This window comes from Antechinus flavipes, chromosome 2 (genome assembly GCF_016432865.1).
Source record: "Antechinus flavipes isolate AdamAnt ecotype Samford, QLD, Australia chromosome 2, AdamAnt_v2, whole genome shotgun sequence".
NCBI classification, from domain to species: domain Eukaryota; kingdom Metazoa; phylum Chordata; class Mammalia; order Dasyuromorphia; family Dasyuridae; genus Antechinus; species Antechinus flavipes.
Window position 1 is genome coordinate 99,946,811 of NC_067399.1, and position 15,897 is coordinate 99,962,707.

Consider the following 15,897-nt stretch of genomic DNA (forward strand, 5'->3'; position numbering starts at 1 on the left):
TCTCTCCTTGGCTGTAGTTTGATCCCTATCATTAAAGACCCCAGCAAATGTTTCTAAGGGAAAAATTTGAGGGACCAAATCTGGCTTCTGCAGCTTCCTTCATGTATCTGGGACAGATTGTTTAATATTAGCATCTCCCCAGGACAGATAAAGGAGGGTGTTAGCCTTGGACCCTTCAAAAAGCTGGCTGGGGTGCTCAGAGTAATGGCCAAATTTTTCCCTTAGTCTGGGAGAGATTTGACATGGAAAGAGGAATCTATACTCTGAGTGTATCTCCCTGAGAGTCTGCTGCTTCTTTCAGGGGGCAGAGGTTAAAATCAGTATCCTGAGGAGGAGAAAAAAGGGTTCCACACCAAGTATCAGAGGGATTGAGATGTTGGGGCTGTGAAGCCTCAGAATCTAGTTCAGATGAAGGAGATAGAGTTAAAGAGATATTGCTGGACAAAAGATCATGTTCTGGAAGGGATTCAGAAGCCTCTTGATAGGGACTGCTTAGGGGTGCATAAGAAGGAGGGAGTTTGATTTCCTTCCAGCAAATTTAAGAAGCATCTTGCAATGGTATTTTAATTTAAGCTTTTTAGTTTTGTGATCTTTTAAGCTGAATTTGTCTCTATTTTTTGAGAGACTTTCTAAGGAAGAATCCTTAGGGGAGAGATTGTTCCATATTGCCACAAGCCTCAGATTCCCTTGATTCTATAGCGCCTCATCCATCTCTAGGCATTCCCAGAGATGGAGAGATGACAAAAGACTCCCTATTAAGGGAGGCATTTGTCAGACCACAGGAATTCCCATTTTCAGGTATCCCTGGGAGAATTCTGCTTGAGCTTGGAGCTCCAATGACGATCTTTCAGATCTCTCAGAAATTTTTGGGTGTCTTAGCTATAGAATAGAAAACAAGAAAAGCTTTACCTTGGCCACATTCTCGGAATTCCCATAATGGGCCACTAAATAATGAAGTGCCAAAGAGAGAAAGAGATCCCCTAACAGCAATGGGATCACCTTGGCCAGTGGCAAGCTTTGTGAAAGAATTCACAAACTCCAATGAATAAAGGTATGAGGTGTGTGGCAAATAATGGGTTTTTATTTCCACTGAAAAGACAGCTTGCTAAGAAGTCAGCCTTGTTAGTGGGCAAAGAATAGAACAAAGGTGGGTTACACTGAGAAGAAAATATCTTCAGCAATGGACAAGGTCCTGTTAGAACATCTGCCAAGAATTGGGATTCAGAGTCACCTTTTATTTAGCCTTCTGAGGCTTTTTTGGGTTTTTCTCAGGCCCTGAGCTGGGTACAACTGCTCCAAAGAACTAATCTCCAATTCAGTTAGGGTCAATGAGACCACTTAGTTTGGAAAGGGTGTAATCTGAGAAAGGTGTGTTTTTCCCAGGGGAGAGCTTGAGACCCTAATTCACCCTTCCCCAATAGATTAAAGGGCACACAGTTTCAGGGCCTCCCAAAGGTTAAAGGGGACACAATTTACATAAATAATACTTGCTAGCTTTGTGAGCCTGGACAAATTACTTAACCCTAATTGCCACAGCAAAAAAATTAAATAAATAAAACCCTCCTTTGAGTTTTCTGTAGGGCTATCAAAGATGAGTGAATGTTCTAGTTTCTGCAATAACTAAATTCATATCCCTGAAAATGATGAGGGTTTTCTCAATCTCTCCCTAGTTATGTCCCTGGGACATATATACCTACATATATGCAGACATATATATATATACATACACATACAATATAATTTGAATCCATTTAGCTTGATTTTTCACTTATTAAAATAAGATTTAAGTAGATCTCAAGAAGTCAAAACTATCTCAACCTCACAGCAAAGATTACTTTTCATTTGTTTTAAAACTGTGAGTTTAAGATTCTTTTCCTTCCTATTCACTCTCATCCCCTTTAAAAAGGCACATGTTAAGTTTTGCAAAAAATTTCCATAAAAGTTATGTTGTGAAAGAAAACAGATTCCCCCCCACCAAAAAAAAAAAAAAACAAACTTTGAGAAAAATAAAGTTAAAAAAAACCAATCAGAGTATGCTTCAATTTGGATATGTATAACATTTTCCTTCATAAATTCTTCAGATAAGACATATATCATTGTATTTTTGCAAATAGCAATTCACACCTGATCATCCCATGACATTGCTGTTTTACATAGTATATTTTACTTAGTTTGTATTCACAGAGAACTTTGCAGATTTCTCTGAGAGCATACTGTTCATCAATTCCCATGGAACAATAATATTCCATGATTTATTCAGTCATTTCCTTTTTTTTTTTTTTTTTTTTTTTTTTTTTTGCATTTTTCCTTAAAGCCTTTAATTTCATAGACATGATGGATTTTTTTTTTTTTTTTTTTTTTTAACAGAGACACATGGAAAACTCAGACTTGATCACAGTTTTGATAGTGGAGACAAACTAACTAGACAGCTAGCTATACTATCAAGGTTGTTTTCATACCATCATGGTACCTTCTCAATAGTTGCCTAGATTACAGATAAACTAAGTGTTTAAGCTGATGAGTTTTGGATGAGACATGCTGCAGTTGCATGGAAGGGGTAATATTCTTCTCCTTCTTCTTTACCTTCTTCTTCAACAGAATCCACACCAACTTCCTCATAATCTTCCTTCCAGGGCAGCCATATCCTCCCATGCCTCAGAGAATTCTTCTTCCTCCATGTCTTCCCCTACATACCAGTGAAGGAAGGCATGCTGGGCATACATCAGATTTCATTTGTGGTCCAGGTGAGCCCAGGCCTCAGCAATGTCTGTGGTGGTGCTCCACATGCACACAGCCCACTGTTTTTTTTGAACAGGTCACCCCCAGGGATCACAGTGGGAGGCTGATAATTGATGGCAAACCTGAAGTCAGTTGGACACCAATCTATGCTTTGTCTTGATGGTGGCAATAGCAGCATTGACATCTTTGGGGACCACTTCACCAAGGTAGAGCAGGCAGCAAGCCATGTATTTACCATGGCGAGAGTCACATTTCACCATTTGGTTGGCAGGCTCAAAGCAAGTATTGGTGATCTCTGCTACAGAGAGCTGCTCATAGTAGGCTTTCTCAGCAGAGATGACTGGGGCATATGTGGCCAAAGGGAAATGAATATGGGTATAGGGCACCAGTTTGCTCTGGAATTCTGGCAAAACAACATTCAGGGCACCATCAAATTGAAAAGAGGCAATGATGGAGGACACAATTTGGCTAATGAGGAGATTCAGATTAGTGTATGTAGGGCATTCAATAGCAAAGTTTCTGTGACAGATAGCATAGATAACCTCATTGTCTACCATGAAGGCGCAATCAGAGTGGTCCAGGATAGTGTAAGTGGTCAGAATGGAGCTGTAGGGCTCAACTACAGCTGTAGAAACTTGAGGGGCTGGATAGATGGAGAATTCAGATTGGACTTCTTGCCATAATCAACAGATAAAGAGGTGAAACCAGAACCAGTCCCACCACCAAAGCTGTGGAAAACCAAAAAGCCTTGAAGACCTATCCACTGATCAGCGAGCTTCCGAATCCTGTTTAGAACCAGGTCAATGATTTCCTTGCCAATAGTGTAGTGCCCACAGGTGTAGTTATTGGCAGCATTTTCCTTGCTAGTCATCAGCTGTTCAGGATGGAAGAGCTGGTGGTAGGTTCCAGTACGAACTTCATCAATGACAGTTGGTGCTCTGGGGACATGTTTGCCAGCTCCTGTTTCACTGAAGAAGTTCTTGAGAGAGCCATCTCCTCCCTCAATGTCTTGTCACTTGGCATCTGACCATCAGCTGGATACCATGCTCCAGGCAGTACAACTCCCATCAGGCATTGCCAATCTGGACACCAGCTTGGCCAACATGGATAGAGATGCACTCATGCATGGTGATCAGTGAGTGAAGCAGTGACTATGATGGCAGGATACCCGGGTTCTCATTACAGCCCTAGACAAGCCAAGAGTCAAGGTAAGTAATACACTGCCAGTCATTTCCCGATTGATGGTCATTACTCCAGTGTCTAATTTTTTGCCCTGAGAAAAAAGCTGCTATAAATATTTCTGTACATTATATGCCATTTTTCTTTTTTAAAAAATGTTTTGGGACTCATGCCAAATAGTGTTATTGCTAGGTCAAAGGGTATACATGATTTTATAAGTGTTTTGGTATAGTTCATCTATTTTGATCATTTATCAATTGGGGAATAGCTCTTATTTTTAAAAATGAATCTGACTCAGTTTCCTATAGATTTGAGAAATGAAACTTTCTACAGAAGAAATTGCTTCAAAATTCTTTTTGAAAATTATTATTGCTTTATTTCACACTTGTTTGTTCTATTCTCTCTCTCTTTCCATGTTGATTCTCCTCAAAAATGTTTTGTTACTCACCACCTCCTGTCCCCATATACCCTCTCCTTTATCACTCTCCTCCCTTCTTATATCCATTCCCCTTGCCCTACTTTCCTACAGAGTAAGATAGATTTCTATACCCATACTAAGTATATGTTATTTCTTTTTTGACCCAATTCTGGTAAAATAACTGTGCTACGGCTATATGCTAGACTCCCACCCTGATGCTATAGATAATCTCCTGCTGCTATCTTCAGCTGAAAAAGGTTCAATTCCAACTTTTTGTGTGTTCTGACGTTCCAAAAATTGTTTAGAGTCATTATTTAAGGGAATTTGGAGCAGTTTGGAGGAGAATGGTTAGTCCTTAACTTTACTACACAATGTTGGCTCTGCCTCCCAAAGATCTCCTTTTATATAGTTTTCTTCATCCACATGTATATTTATTTTTCTTTTTCCCTTTTATTAATTGTTTTATTTTTTCTGGTTTTACTTGTTTTGATTAGTATCAGTTCATGATTTTTAAAATCAGCTTGTTCATCATATTTTTTTATACAGCAATAATATTCCATTAACTTTATGTACCAAACTTATTCAGCTATTCCCAAATTGATGGTCATCTACTCATTTTCTAATTCTTTACTATCACAAAAAGATGCTACAAACATTTCTGCAAATGTGGGTCCTTTTCCCTTCTTTATTATTTACTTGGGATACAGATTAAGTAGCTGAAATGGTGAATCAAAGGGTATGTGTAGTTTCATAGCCCTTTGGTATAATTCTAAATTGCTCTCCAGAATGGTTGGATCATTTCGCAATTCCATCAACAATGTGTTAGTGTCCCAGTTTCCCTATATCCCCTCCAACATTTATCATTACCTTTTCCTGTCATCTTTGTCAATTTTAAAGGTGTTAGATGGTACTTCAGAGCTGCATTAATTTTTATTTCTCTAAAATTAATAATCATTTAAAGTACTTTTTCATATAACTATAGATGGATTTAATTTTATTATCTGAAAATTGTCTTCATATCCTTCAATTATTTCTCATTTGGGGAATGATTTGCATTCTTCTAAATTTGATACAGTTCTTTATATATTTTAGAAATGAGACCTTAATCAGAAATAATGGCTGTGAAGATTTTTTTCCCCCAGCTTTGTTCCTCAATTTTTTTTATCTTGTTCCTGTGTTTTGTGCAAAATCTTTTTAACTCAATGTAGTCATATTTGTCCATTTTGCATTTTATTATGTTCTATAGTTATTTGGTCATAAATCCCTTCTTTCCCCAAAGATCTAATAATAAATTATCCCTTGCTCTGCTAATTTCCTTATGATATTATTATTTTTTGTTCATCTTCACCTTATTTTGGTATGGTGTATGAGATGTAGATCTATGCCAAATTTCTGGCATATAATGCTGCAGTTTTCAAAACAATATTTTATGAAATAGTGAGTTCTTATCTCAGAAGCTGGAATTTGAGATTTTTTCAAATACTAGATTTTTATAGTCATTGATTATTATGCTGTATACACACAGCACACACACTGTATACACACTAACCTCTTCCACTGATCAATGCCATTTTTTTTTAGCCAGTATCAAATAGTTTTGATGATTGCTGCTTCATAATATAGTTTTAGGTCTGGTATTGATAGGCCACCATCCTTTGTATTTTTTTAAATCATCAATTCCCTTCATATTCATGCTTTTTTGTTTTTCCAGATGAATTTTGTTATTTTTTCAACTTTGTAATTTTGGAGGGGTTTTGATTAGTATCCTACTGAACAAGCATACTAATTTGTGCCATTTTTTTTTATTACTTTAGCTCAGCATACCCATCAGCAATTGATATTTTTCCTATTGTTTATATCTGACTTTATTTGTGTGAGAAGTGCTTTGTAATTGTTTCCATATAGTTCCTGAATTTATCTTGGCAGACACCCAAATATTTAATTTTGCCTATAGTTATTTTAAACAGAATTTCTCTCTCTATCTCTTGCTGCTGGGCTTTTTCAGTAATATATAGAAATGCTGATAATTTGTGTAGTTTTATTTTATGTTTAGCCACTTTGCTAAAGTTCTTAATTGCTTCAAGTTCATATCTTAAAGTTTTTCCAGGATCTTCTACTCTATATGGGATATTCTCACATCATACATTTCTCTTGGGATAGTATATGCATAACTTTTTGTATGATTTTTTTTTTACTATGGTCTTAATTTTGATATTCATATGCCATGCATCTAAGTAAAATCTTGGGCAGATTTTAGCAGTGATTAACACCTTGCAATCTAGTGGAGCATAAAATTTATAAAAAAGGTATAAGAATACAAATGTTCTATTTCTAGAAATATCTGATGTAAGACACTTCAGAATCTTAACCAGTCACTTAAATTGTGGTTTAAGTTTCTTCACCTGAGAAATGAAAATATAACCATGCAGTTCCATGCAGAGTAGGTAGGGTACATAAATAGCAAAATGTGACAATAAAAGAAAGAGGAAATTTTTTTTTAAAGTATGAACAATTATCAACTTATATGGAAATATTTCTTATACTTGGTGAAGATTAAAATGAAGAAATTAAGACACTATATATTTTTTCTGAATATATACTAATAGATGAAGTTTAGTTGTGAAAATCTCCAGATGAAGAATATTTCTGACATGAAACTAAAATTAGAATTGAAGGAAATATAGCAGTAAAGGCATAATTGAAAGAAAAAGACAATTGTAGCAATACTCATAATAATTTTAAAACAATTGTATTTTGGATATTTGTATGCTATGCATTTTTTTTTCCTTTTAGAATTGACCACTTCACAGTAACATATTTGCAGAATCTCTAATCACTGATTGTGGATAAGGAATGACTAATTAAATAATGACATTAGACTTTACTTTTTTAAAATTTTCATTTTTTTAAACTTTCATTATGATCTGTTAAATTCATTTTGGATCTTTTAAGAACATTTCATAAGAATGGAAAAGTTCTATATAGAAGAAAATAATAATAACAGCAACAAACAACCAAGGTTAAAATCAGTAGTATCATTACTCACTCCTCTACCCACTATGCTGTGCAGTAGCATCTGTGAGAAATGGTGCTTTAACCTTGGAAGTGCAAGCTATTGAATACTAAACCAAATTTGACTGCTTTAGAAGAAGTCTTTCAAAGGCTTGGTAATTCTTCTCATAACAAAACTATTTACTCTTACAAGGAATCAACTCTGAACAGAATAAGCATGACAGATTTGGCCACAAACAGTCCTGAATACTTGCAATCAATCTGTGCCAACCCATATCACAGATGCTCACAAAACACCATGTTGCAACACAAATATTCCACTGGCCTCTTCTTGGGAGTAAAAAGATAGAAATTTCATTACCTCCCATGACATCCTGGTCTGCAGGAAAGGATAAAAAGGAGAGCTGAATCCTAGATAGTCACACAAAGGAATTTATCTAAATGAAGTAATAAATTCTAATAGACCAAGAAGTATACTGATGCGAAAGATATTTAGTTTTTGAATAAGAGATTCAGTGAAGTCATTCAGTGCATAAAAGAACTAATCACTAGGGGAGGATAAGGAGAAAATACAGCCCAATAGTCATGTGCCTTCATAAATCCTTTCTTTTTAGACAAGGTATTTAAAAGGGTGGGGTAGAGAAAATAAATTCCTTGGCAAAGATAATCAGCAATTAAGAATTGGGAATAGACCAGCTGAGGGATTCTATGGAACAGCTGCGTATTGCTATCTTCCCCAGTGGTAGGAGGCTCTGATATCCAATTGTCTGTCCATTAGAATTTCTTAAATCTAGTTTTCTAGTTTTGCTAGGAAAAGAACAAACTACAAAAGGGGTCACAGAAACAGATGAGCAGTCTATAACCATTAGTTAAATTTATTGTTTTGTAAAATATTATCAGGCAGCTGAAGGAAGATTTGACATGAAGGCATTTTTTTTTTCCTATTGCTTGAAAAAAATTAAATCAATGATACTATAATGTGACAGATATAGCTTCAAATGTATATAGCTGACTTCCGGTTAAGATGGCAGAGAGGAGGCTCACAGTTGCATAAGCTCCGTGCTTTCTCTCACTATCCACTTCATTACAAGCCTCTGAATCAATGCTTGACTGAAAAAAACCCACAAATAGTTACCAAGAGAAGCCATCCTTGAGATCCGCCAAGAAAGGTCTGTCTTTACTGGAGGGCTGGGGCGGTTTTAGATCGGGCGCAGGCGGCGGGCAGCGGCAGTGACAGCACGGGAGCAGACTGGAGAGGGGATGGGGAGTGATCGCAGCCGTCTCTGCGGGGAGAGCTTCGCTACAGGTTTGGATACTTTCCTCCGGCAGCAAGTCAATAGCCCAGCAGAGAAGCTAAAAACACCGGGGCTGAAGAATACAACCCCAAACAGCTGGAGTCCCTCAGGACCTGGCCGCCCCCCCCTTCCCCCCCCCTCAGTGACTCAGCACGCTCTGGGATCTCAGAGCGCAGGCGCAGCACAGTCCTGCTAGTGCCTCACTGCTGCCCCCTGCAGTCTGTAGAGGAAGCTCGATAACACACCCAGCCCCCCCCCAAAGAAAGACTCCAGTTTTTTCTGTTTTTCTTTGGTAGTTTGTCTCTGATTAATAGACAGAATGAGCAAGAAGCTGAAGAGGACTTTAACCCTTGACAGCTTCTACACAGATAGAGAGCAGACTCTAAAATCTGAGGAGACTAAAAACAGGCAGTCCCCAGGTGATTCCCCAAAGGAGGAGATCGTCTGTTCCTCAGCACAGATGAACCTCATAGAAGTGATTAAAAAGGCTCTCACAAGGGAGCTAGAAGAAAAATGGGGAAAGCAGAGTGAGGCTTGGGAAAAGGAGAGGGAGTCTTGGCAAAAGAGCCTGGAGAAAGTTAAAGAGAGAGTGGATAAAGAAGTAAAATCCTTGAAAAATAGGATTAGTGAACTGGAAACAGAAAACAGCTCTCTAAAAAACAAAATTGGCGAAATGGAAAAAAATTCCACAGAACAAAAGAACTCAATGGGACAATTAGAGAAAGATTTTAAAAAAGTGAGTGAAGAGAATACTTCACTGAAAATCAGAATTGAACAAGTGGAATTGAATGACTCGAGGAGACAAGAAGAATCAGTCAAGCAAATCCAAAAAAATCAAACAATGGAGAAAAATGTGAAATACCTTCTGGGGAAGACAACAGACCTGGAAAACAGATCCAGGAGAGACAACCTGAGAATCATTGGACTCCCAGAAAAACATGATGAAAAAAAGAGCCTGGACACTGTCTTCCAGGAAATTAGAATAGTTTATCTCTCAGACTTGTGGAGGAGAAAGAAATTTGTGACCAAAGATGAACTAGAGACCATTACTGATCACAGAATAGAAAATTTCGATTACATCAAATTAAAAAGCTTTTGTACAAATAAAACTAATGCAAACAAGATTAGAAGGGAAGCAACAAACTGGGAAAACATTTTCACAGTTAAAGGTTCTGATAAAGGCCTCATTTCCAAAATACATAGAGAACTGACTCAAATTTATAAGAAATCAAGCCATTCTCCAATTGATAAATGGTCAAAGGATATGAACAGACAATTTTCAGAGGATGAGATTGAAACTATTACCACTCATATGAAAGAGTGTTCCAAATCATTATTGATCAGAGAAATGCAAATTAAGACAACTCTGAGATACCACTACACACCTGTCAGATTGGTTAAGATGACAGGAAAAAATAATGATGAATGTTGGAGGGGATGCGGGAAAACTGGGACACTAATGCATTGTTGGTGGAGTTGTGAACGAATCCAACCATTCTGGAGAGCAATCTGGAATTATGCCCAAAAAATTATCAAATTGTGCATACCCTTTGATCCAGCAGTGTTTCTATTGGGCTTATATCCCAAAGAAATACTAAAGAAGGGAAAGGGACCTGTATGTGCCAAAATGTTTGTAGCAGCCTGTTTGTAGTGGCTAGAAACTGGAAAATGAATGGATGCCCATCAATTGGAGAATGGCTGGGTAAATTGTGGTATATGAATGTTATGGAATATTATTGTTCTGTAAGAAATGACCAGCAGGATGAATACAGAGAGGACTGGCAAGACTTACATGAACTGATGCTAAGTGAGATGAGCAGAACCAGGAGATCATTATACACTTCGACAACGATATTGTATGAGGACATATTTTGATGGAAGTGGATTTCTTTGACAAAGAGACCTCAGTTTCAATTGATAAATGACGGACAAAAGCAGCTACACCCAAAGAAAGAACACTGGGAAACGAATGTAAACTATCTGCATTTTTGTTTTTCTTCCCGGATTATTTATACCTTCTGAATCCAATTCTCCCTACGCAACAAGAGAACTGTTCGGTTCTGCAAACATATATTGTATCTAGGATATACTGCAACATATCCAACATATAAAGGACTGCTTGCCATCTAGGGGAGGGGGTGGAGGGAGGGAGGGGGAAAAAAAATCGGAACAGAAACGAGTGTCAATATAATGTAATTATTAAATAAAAAATTTAAAAAAAAATGTATATAGCTTAGGGTTCTTGGCTTATTGGATTTTTACTAAAATGGGGACTAAAATTTTAGTTATTATATAGCTATTTATTTGTTGAGAAATTGCATTTGTTCTCAAATATCCCTCTTTGTATATATTCATATAGCAGTCCCTTATCAAAAATATTATATGCAATTTTTCCTACTTGACTACTTTCTGTTTATCTTAGTTACACTGTTCACACAAAAACTTTTTAATTCCAGGCAATTGCCTATATATTTTGGAAAAGCATTTATCCTCTAACTATAACTATTCACATTATAGAAAACATTATCTACAAAATGTTTACTTTCTTACTCTTTATCCATCACTACTTGCTATTTGGCCTGACCCTACAGCATTGTATGGAAGCCATTCTGTCAAAAATTTCTAGTGCTATAGTAATAAGAAAGCACAAAGGAATTTTTATAGTTTTTATCCTTTCTTTTGTCTCAGCAGCATTTGACAGTGTTCATAACTTCCTTTCATAGATACTGTCTTTACTTTAGCTTAAAATGAGGCAGATAATGGCTAAAACCTTGCAAGAAACCTTGACATTTGCAAGTTAGATTTTTTTTTTCCACTTAAGGACAATGCCTTAAACCCAAATTATTCTCTCTCTCATTGATTGAATAATAGGTTTCAGGTTAAGCCCTATTTGGTCATTCTTTGGGCCCTAATTTGGTCACAGTGAATGCAAATAGCAGTTATTTCTATTTTAGCCAGAAACTGTGAAGTGTGTATGTGTGCATGTTCAGATAGATAAATCCATAGATGAGAGAATTACACATACACATAGGCATATATTTAAGTAAACACTAGTCTATATACAAATGTGTATATTATATATTATATATTATATAAAAACATACATATGTATGTATTTATGTATCTATATTTTATATGTGTATACATACACACATCACAATATACATATATAATTTCTGACTAGTTTGAAGAGATCATTATCTGCCTCATTTCTTATCTAGTTTTAATAAATGAATGGTCATTGCATCAGTCAAACTAAGAGCTAAAGGTTAGCTGAAAAAGAGCAAAGCCTTCCATTGCTTGCAGGTTCATCTCCAGTTACCTTGATCTACATCCCATTACTGGGCCAAGATGGCTCTGGGATTGAAAATGAGGTTGTTGACTTTATACAACACTCCCTCATTTAAATCAAATTCACTTACATGTCATGTCATCACTTTCCTGATGTCATGGTCATCTTTAAAAATGAAAGACAAACAAAACAATATGTACCTGATTCTTTGAATTGCCCTCTTATCAGGTAAAATACTTTTTAATGACTCCTCATCAACTTCAATGTGGGTGCACCCCACATTTCTTTTCTTGTCTCTCTTGTTTCAGTATACATTTTTAATTTGCAATCACACTCACTACATGATTTTGCCTATTACCTTTATTTGGGCAATTTCTGAATCTACATCATCAGGCCTGATCTCTCTCTTTTTTTTTTTTTAGCTTAGAAATTCATCTTATTTTATATATAAGACAATTCTATTGGGATTTTCCACTGCTTCCTTTCTCTCAAAATGTTATAAAGTGAGATTATTATTTTTTTCTTAAAAACTTCATCCTCTTTTTAGTTGTTATTTTTTCAGTGTCTCCTGCTGTATATTCTATTTCCTATATTCTAAAAATTGTCATTATTTTTGATCCTTCCCTCTTCATCAGGTTTCATGTCCAACATGTCATAAATTGCTTTTGATATTTTCTTCCAGAATATCTCAATCTATTATTTTTCTACAGTTCTACTGGCAGTAATGTCAGCTTCACTCTTAAATATATTTCTCCTCCATTTCTCTCATTTTTTCAATCCATTCTTTATATCAGTGACAGACAAATTGTCTGTACAGCAGTCTGGTCATCCTATATTTTTCAACTAATAACCAATTATTGGTCCCTTTTGTCCACCTGTATTTCAAACTTTTTTCAAATATTTGGTGCCAGCCACATTTGCTGCACCTACTTTCCTAACCTAATCTCAAACTGCTTTTCTCTATGTTTGACATACATCTGCCAAAATGACCTATCCTTTGTTGTGGGAACTAATTTTGGCCTTTCTCATCTCCATAAATTTTTTCCAATCATTACCTATTTTCTAACTGGAATTCCCTCCCTTTCTTTTCCTTCCACACCTTCCTTTAAAACACATGTCAAATATTACCACATATGTTAATTCTTCTCTGTTCCTCCCTATTGGTTGTGAATTTTTCTTGTATAAATCCAGTAATACTTTTTTCATTTTCTATTCCATTTGTCATATTAAATTTTATATCATATTGATCTGTGTGAGTCTTATGTTCTTCTAGTCTGTAAAAGCCATAAAAGCAAAGCTTATGTAAAAATCTGGCTTATTATCACTTAATACTATACACTAAATGTAACATTTTGAAAAACTAAGTTTTAGATAAATCTCAATAACAAGTATTTTTATTGAGATTATTATTATCATATCATATGTCTCATTCTAATTTGAGTTACACATAGAAAGTATCTTGGGACTACTTGATATCTTGTTCTTTTATATTTAATTTTCTATGAACTATTGTCTAAGTAAATAAATTACCTGTTCTGTGTAATGTAATGAAAGTTTGGGAATTTAATCTACTATTTGATAGGCTTATTGAATATTTCCTCAGGACAACTTAAACATTAAACATGATGATGGTGATAGAATGTACTTCATATTGCTATCACATGATTTAAACTCCAGCTAAGTCTCTATAAAATCCTTAGGATGGAATAGTAGAGAGAAAACCAACTATTTTTCTACTCCCATTCTGTTTTTCATTAAATTTCTAATTATAATACAATTATAACCTAGAAATAGTTGTCTTCATTCAAAGTGAGCTGAACTGCATTCAATTCCATATAGTTGGAGCAACAAAACTAAAAACAATGGACCAGAAGAGGTAATTATTCTAAGTCTAATTACAATGAGATTTCTTAAAAGCACTTAAGTCTTTTTTTTTTTTTCAATTCTTCCTTGAGACTTATAAATTGGTTTACTGAAATCTTGTTATAAAGATGGTTCAAATCTTGGTTGAAAGGGGACTAAGTTCCTTGTCTTGAGGAACTAAGAATTTTGAATGCCACATATTTGTTATACATTTTCCTTTTTTAGAATTACATCTGAATTTTATTTCAAAAATGTCATTAGCTCTTTCGGTGTGTAATGATTTTGCTAGGTATTGGGAAAAATGTAAAGATAAATAAACCACAGCCCCTGCTTACAAAATGTTTATGGTTAGGGTAGAAAGTCTATATACACATTACTTTGAAATTAGATAGGATGTTATCCAGACTTTGGATATAATAAAGAGAGAGTAAATGACTTTAACGATTTGGATCCCCGGCTTTAAACATTCAAAAATGTCTACACTTAGCAGCTAGATGTCACATCATATAAAACACTTTGAAGGTGTTTGGCCACTGAGAATCAAGAAGTGACACTCTCATGGGTCTACATATGAAATCCAAGAAGATTTTAAAAGCTGAGAATACAGTCCTGCAAACTCTTTCCAGGTTTTTCATCTGAATTACAAAATATATGTCAATCAATAAGGAACAAAAAGCACATCATCACCTCCTTTAAAGATACCTACTTCAGAAATTCAGCATTTATCTATCTCCTTCAATACCAGTGGTTAATAGAAGAGAAAATGAATTTTCCAAATGGCTTTTTTGAGTTAACAGTTTATTTCGTTGCAAAAATACAACTTGTCCTCCAAATTGCAAAACAGTAAGGCAGAAATTAATCGTCAACCAATATCTAATTCCTTATACCAACATAAGCTTGATATGGGTTCTACCTCTCAAATCTGTGGAGAAGAAAGGGATTTATAGCCAAAGAACAATTAGAGAATTTTATGAAATGCAAAATGGATGATTTTGATTATATTATATTAAAAAGTTTTTGTACAAGTAAAACAATGCAGCCAATATTAGAAGGGAACTAGAAAACTGGGGGGGAATTACATTTAAGGGTTCTAATAAAGGTCTCATTTCCAACATGTGTAAAGAATTGACTCAAATTTATAAGAATATAAGCCATTCTCCAATTGATAAATGGTCAAAGTATATGGACAGACAAATTTCATGTGAAGAAATTAAAGTCATTTCTAGTCATATGAAAAAATGTTCTAAATTGCTATTAATTAGACAAATGCATATTCAGAAAACTGAGATATCACTTTGTGATGATCACATTAGCACCCTGGATACTTTAGAATCAGCTGTAGTCAGGATCAGTGAAACTCCTAGATCTTTATTCTTCGTGGAGGTGAATAGAATGGCAATACAAAGCAACAGGAATTCAGCCAGGAGTGACTTTGGCTTTCTCACTCCACCCTCTAAATCCTGCTTCAATCTTTCTATACACTAAATAGAGAAGTGTGCAGGGCCATTCTTTCTCCAAGCATATGCTAATAGAGAATTGTCCAATTGGTAATTAGCCTTCAGTGCTGGGACCTCAGTGCATCAACTGAGTTTCAGCCCATTATATCACTTCACACCTCTCACATTGACTAAATTGACAAAAAGGATAATGATAAATGCTGAAGGGGATGTGGAAGGACTAGAACACTAATATATTGCTGGTGAAGTTGTAAATTGATCCAATTATTCTGGAGATCAATTTGGAATTATGCCCAAAAGCTATCAAACTGTACATAACCTTTGATCCAGAAGTATTTCTACTATGCCTGTATCCCAAAGAGATTATAGAGAAGGGAAAAGGACTCACATGTGCAAAAATTGTTTGTAGCTGTCTTTTTTGTAGAGGCAAGGAATGGAAAAGTGACTGGATGACCTTCATTTGAGGAATGGCTAAATAAATTATGCCATATGAATGTAATGGAATATTATTGTTTTATCAGAAATGATTAGCAGGATAATTTTAGAAAGTCCTGGGAAGACTTTTCATGAACTGATGCTAAGTGAAATGAGTAGAATCAAGAGAGCATTGTACATGACAACAACAAGATTATGTGATAATCA

General features: G+C 35.4%; 1 pseudogene; it reads right to left on the bottom strand.

The window, feature by feature from the left end:
- Window positions 1–2,509: 2,509 nt before the first annotated feature.
- LOC127546458 (tubulin alpha-1B chain-like) lies at window positions 2,510–3,866 on the bottom strand (annotated as a pseudogene).
- Window positions 3,867–15,897: the final 12,031 nt, after the last annotated feature.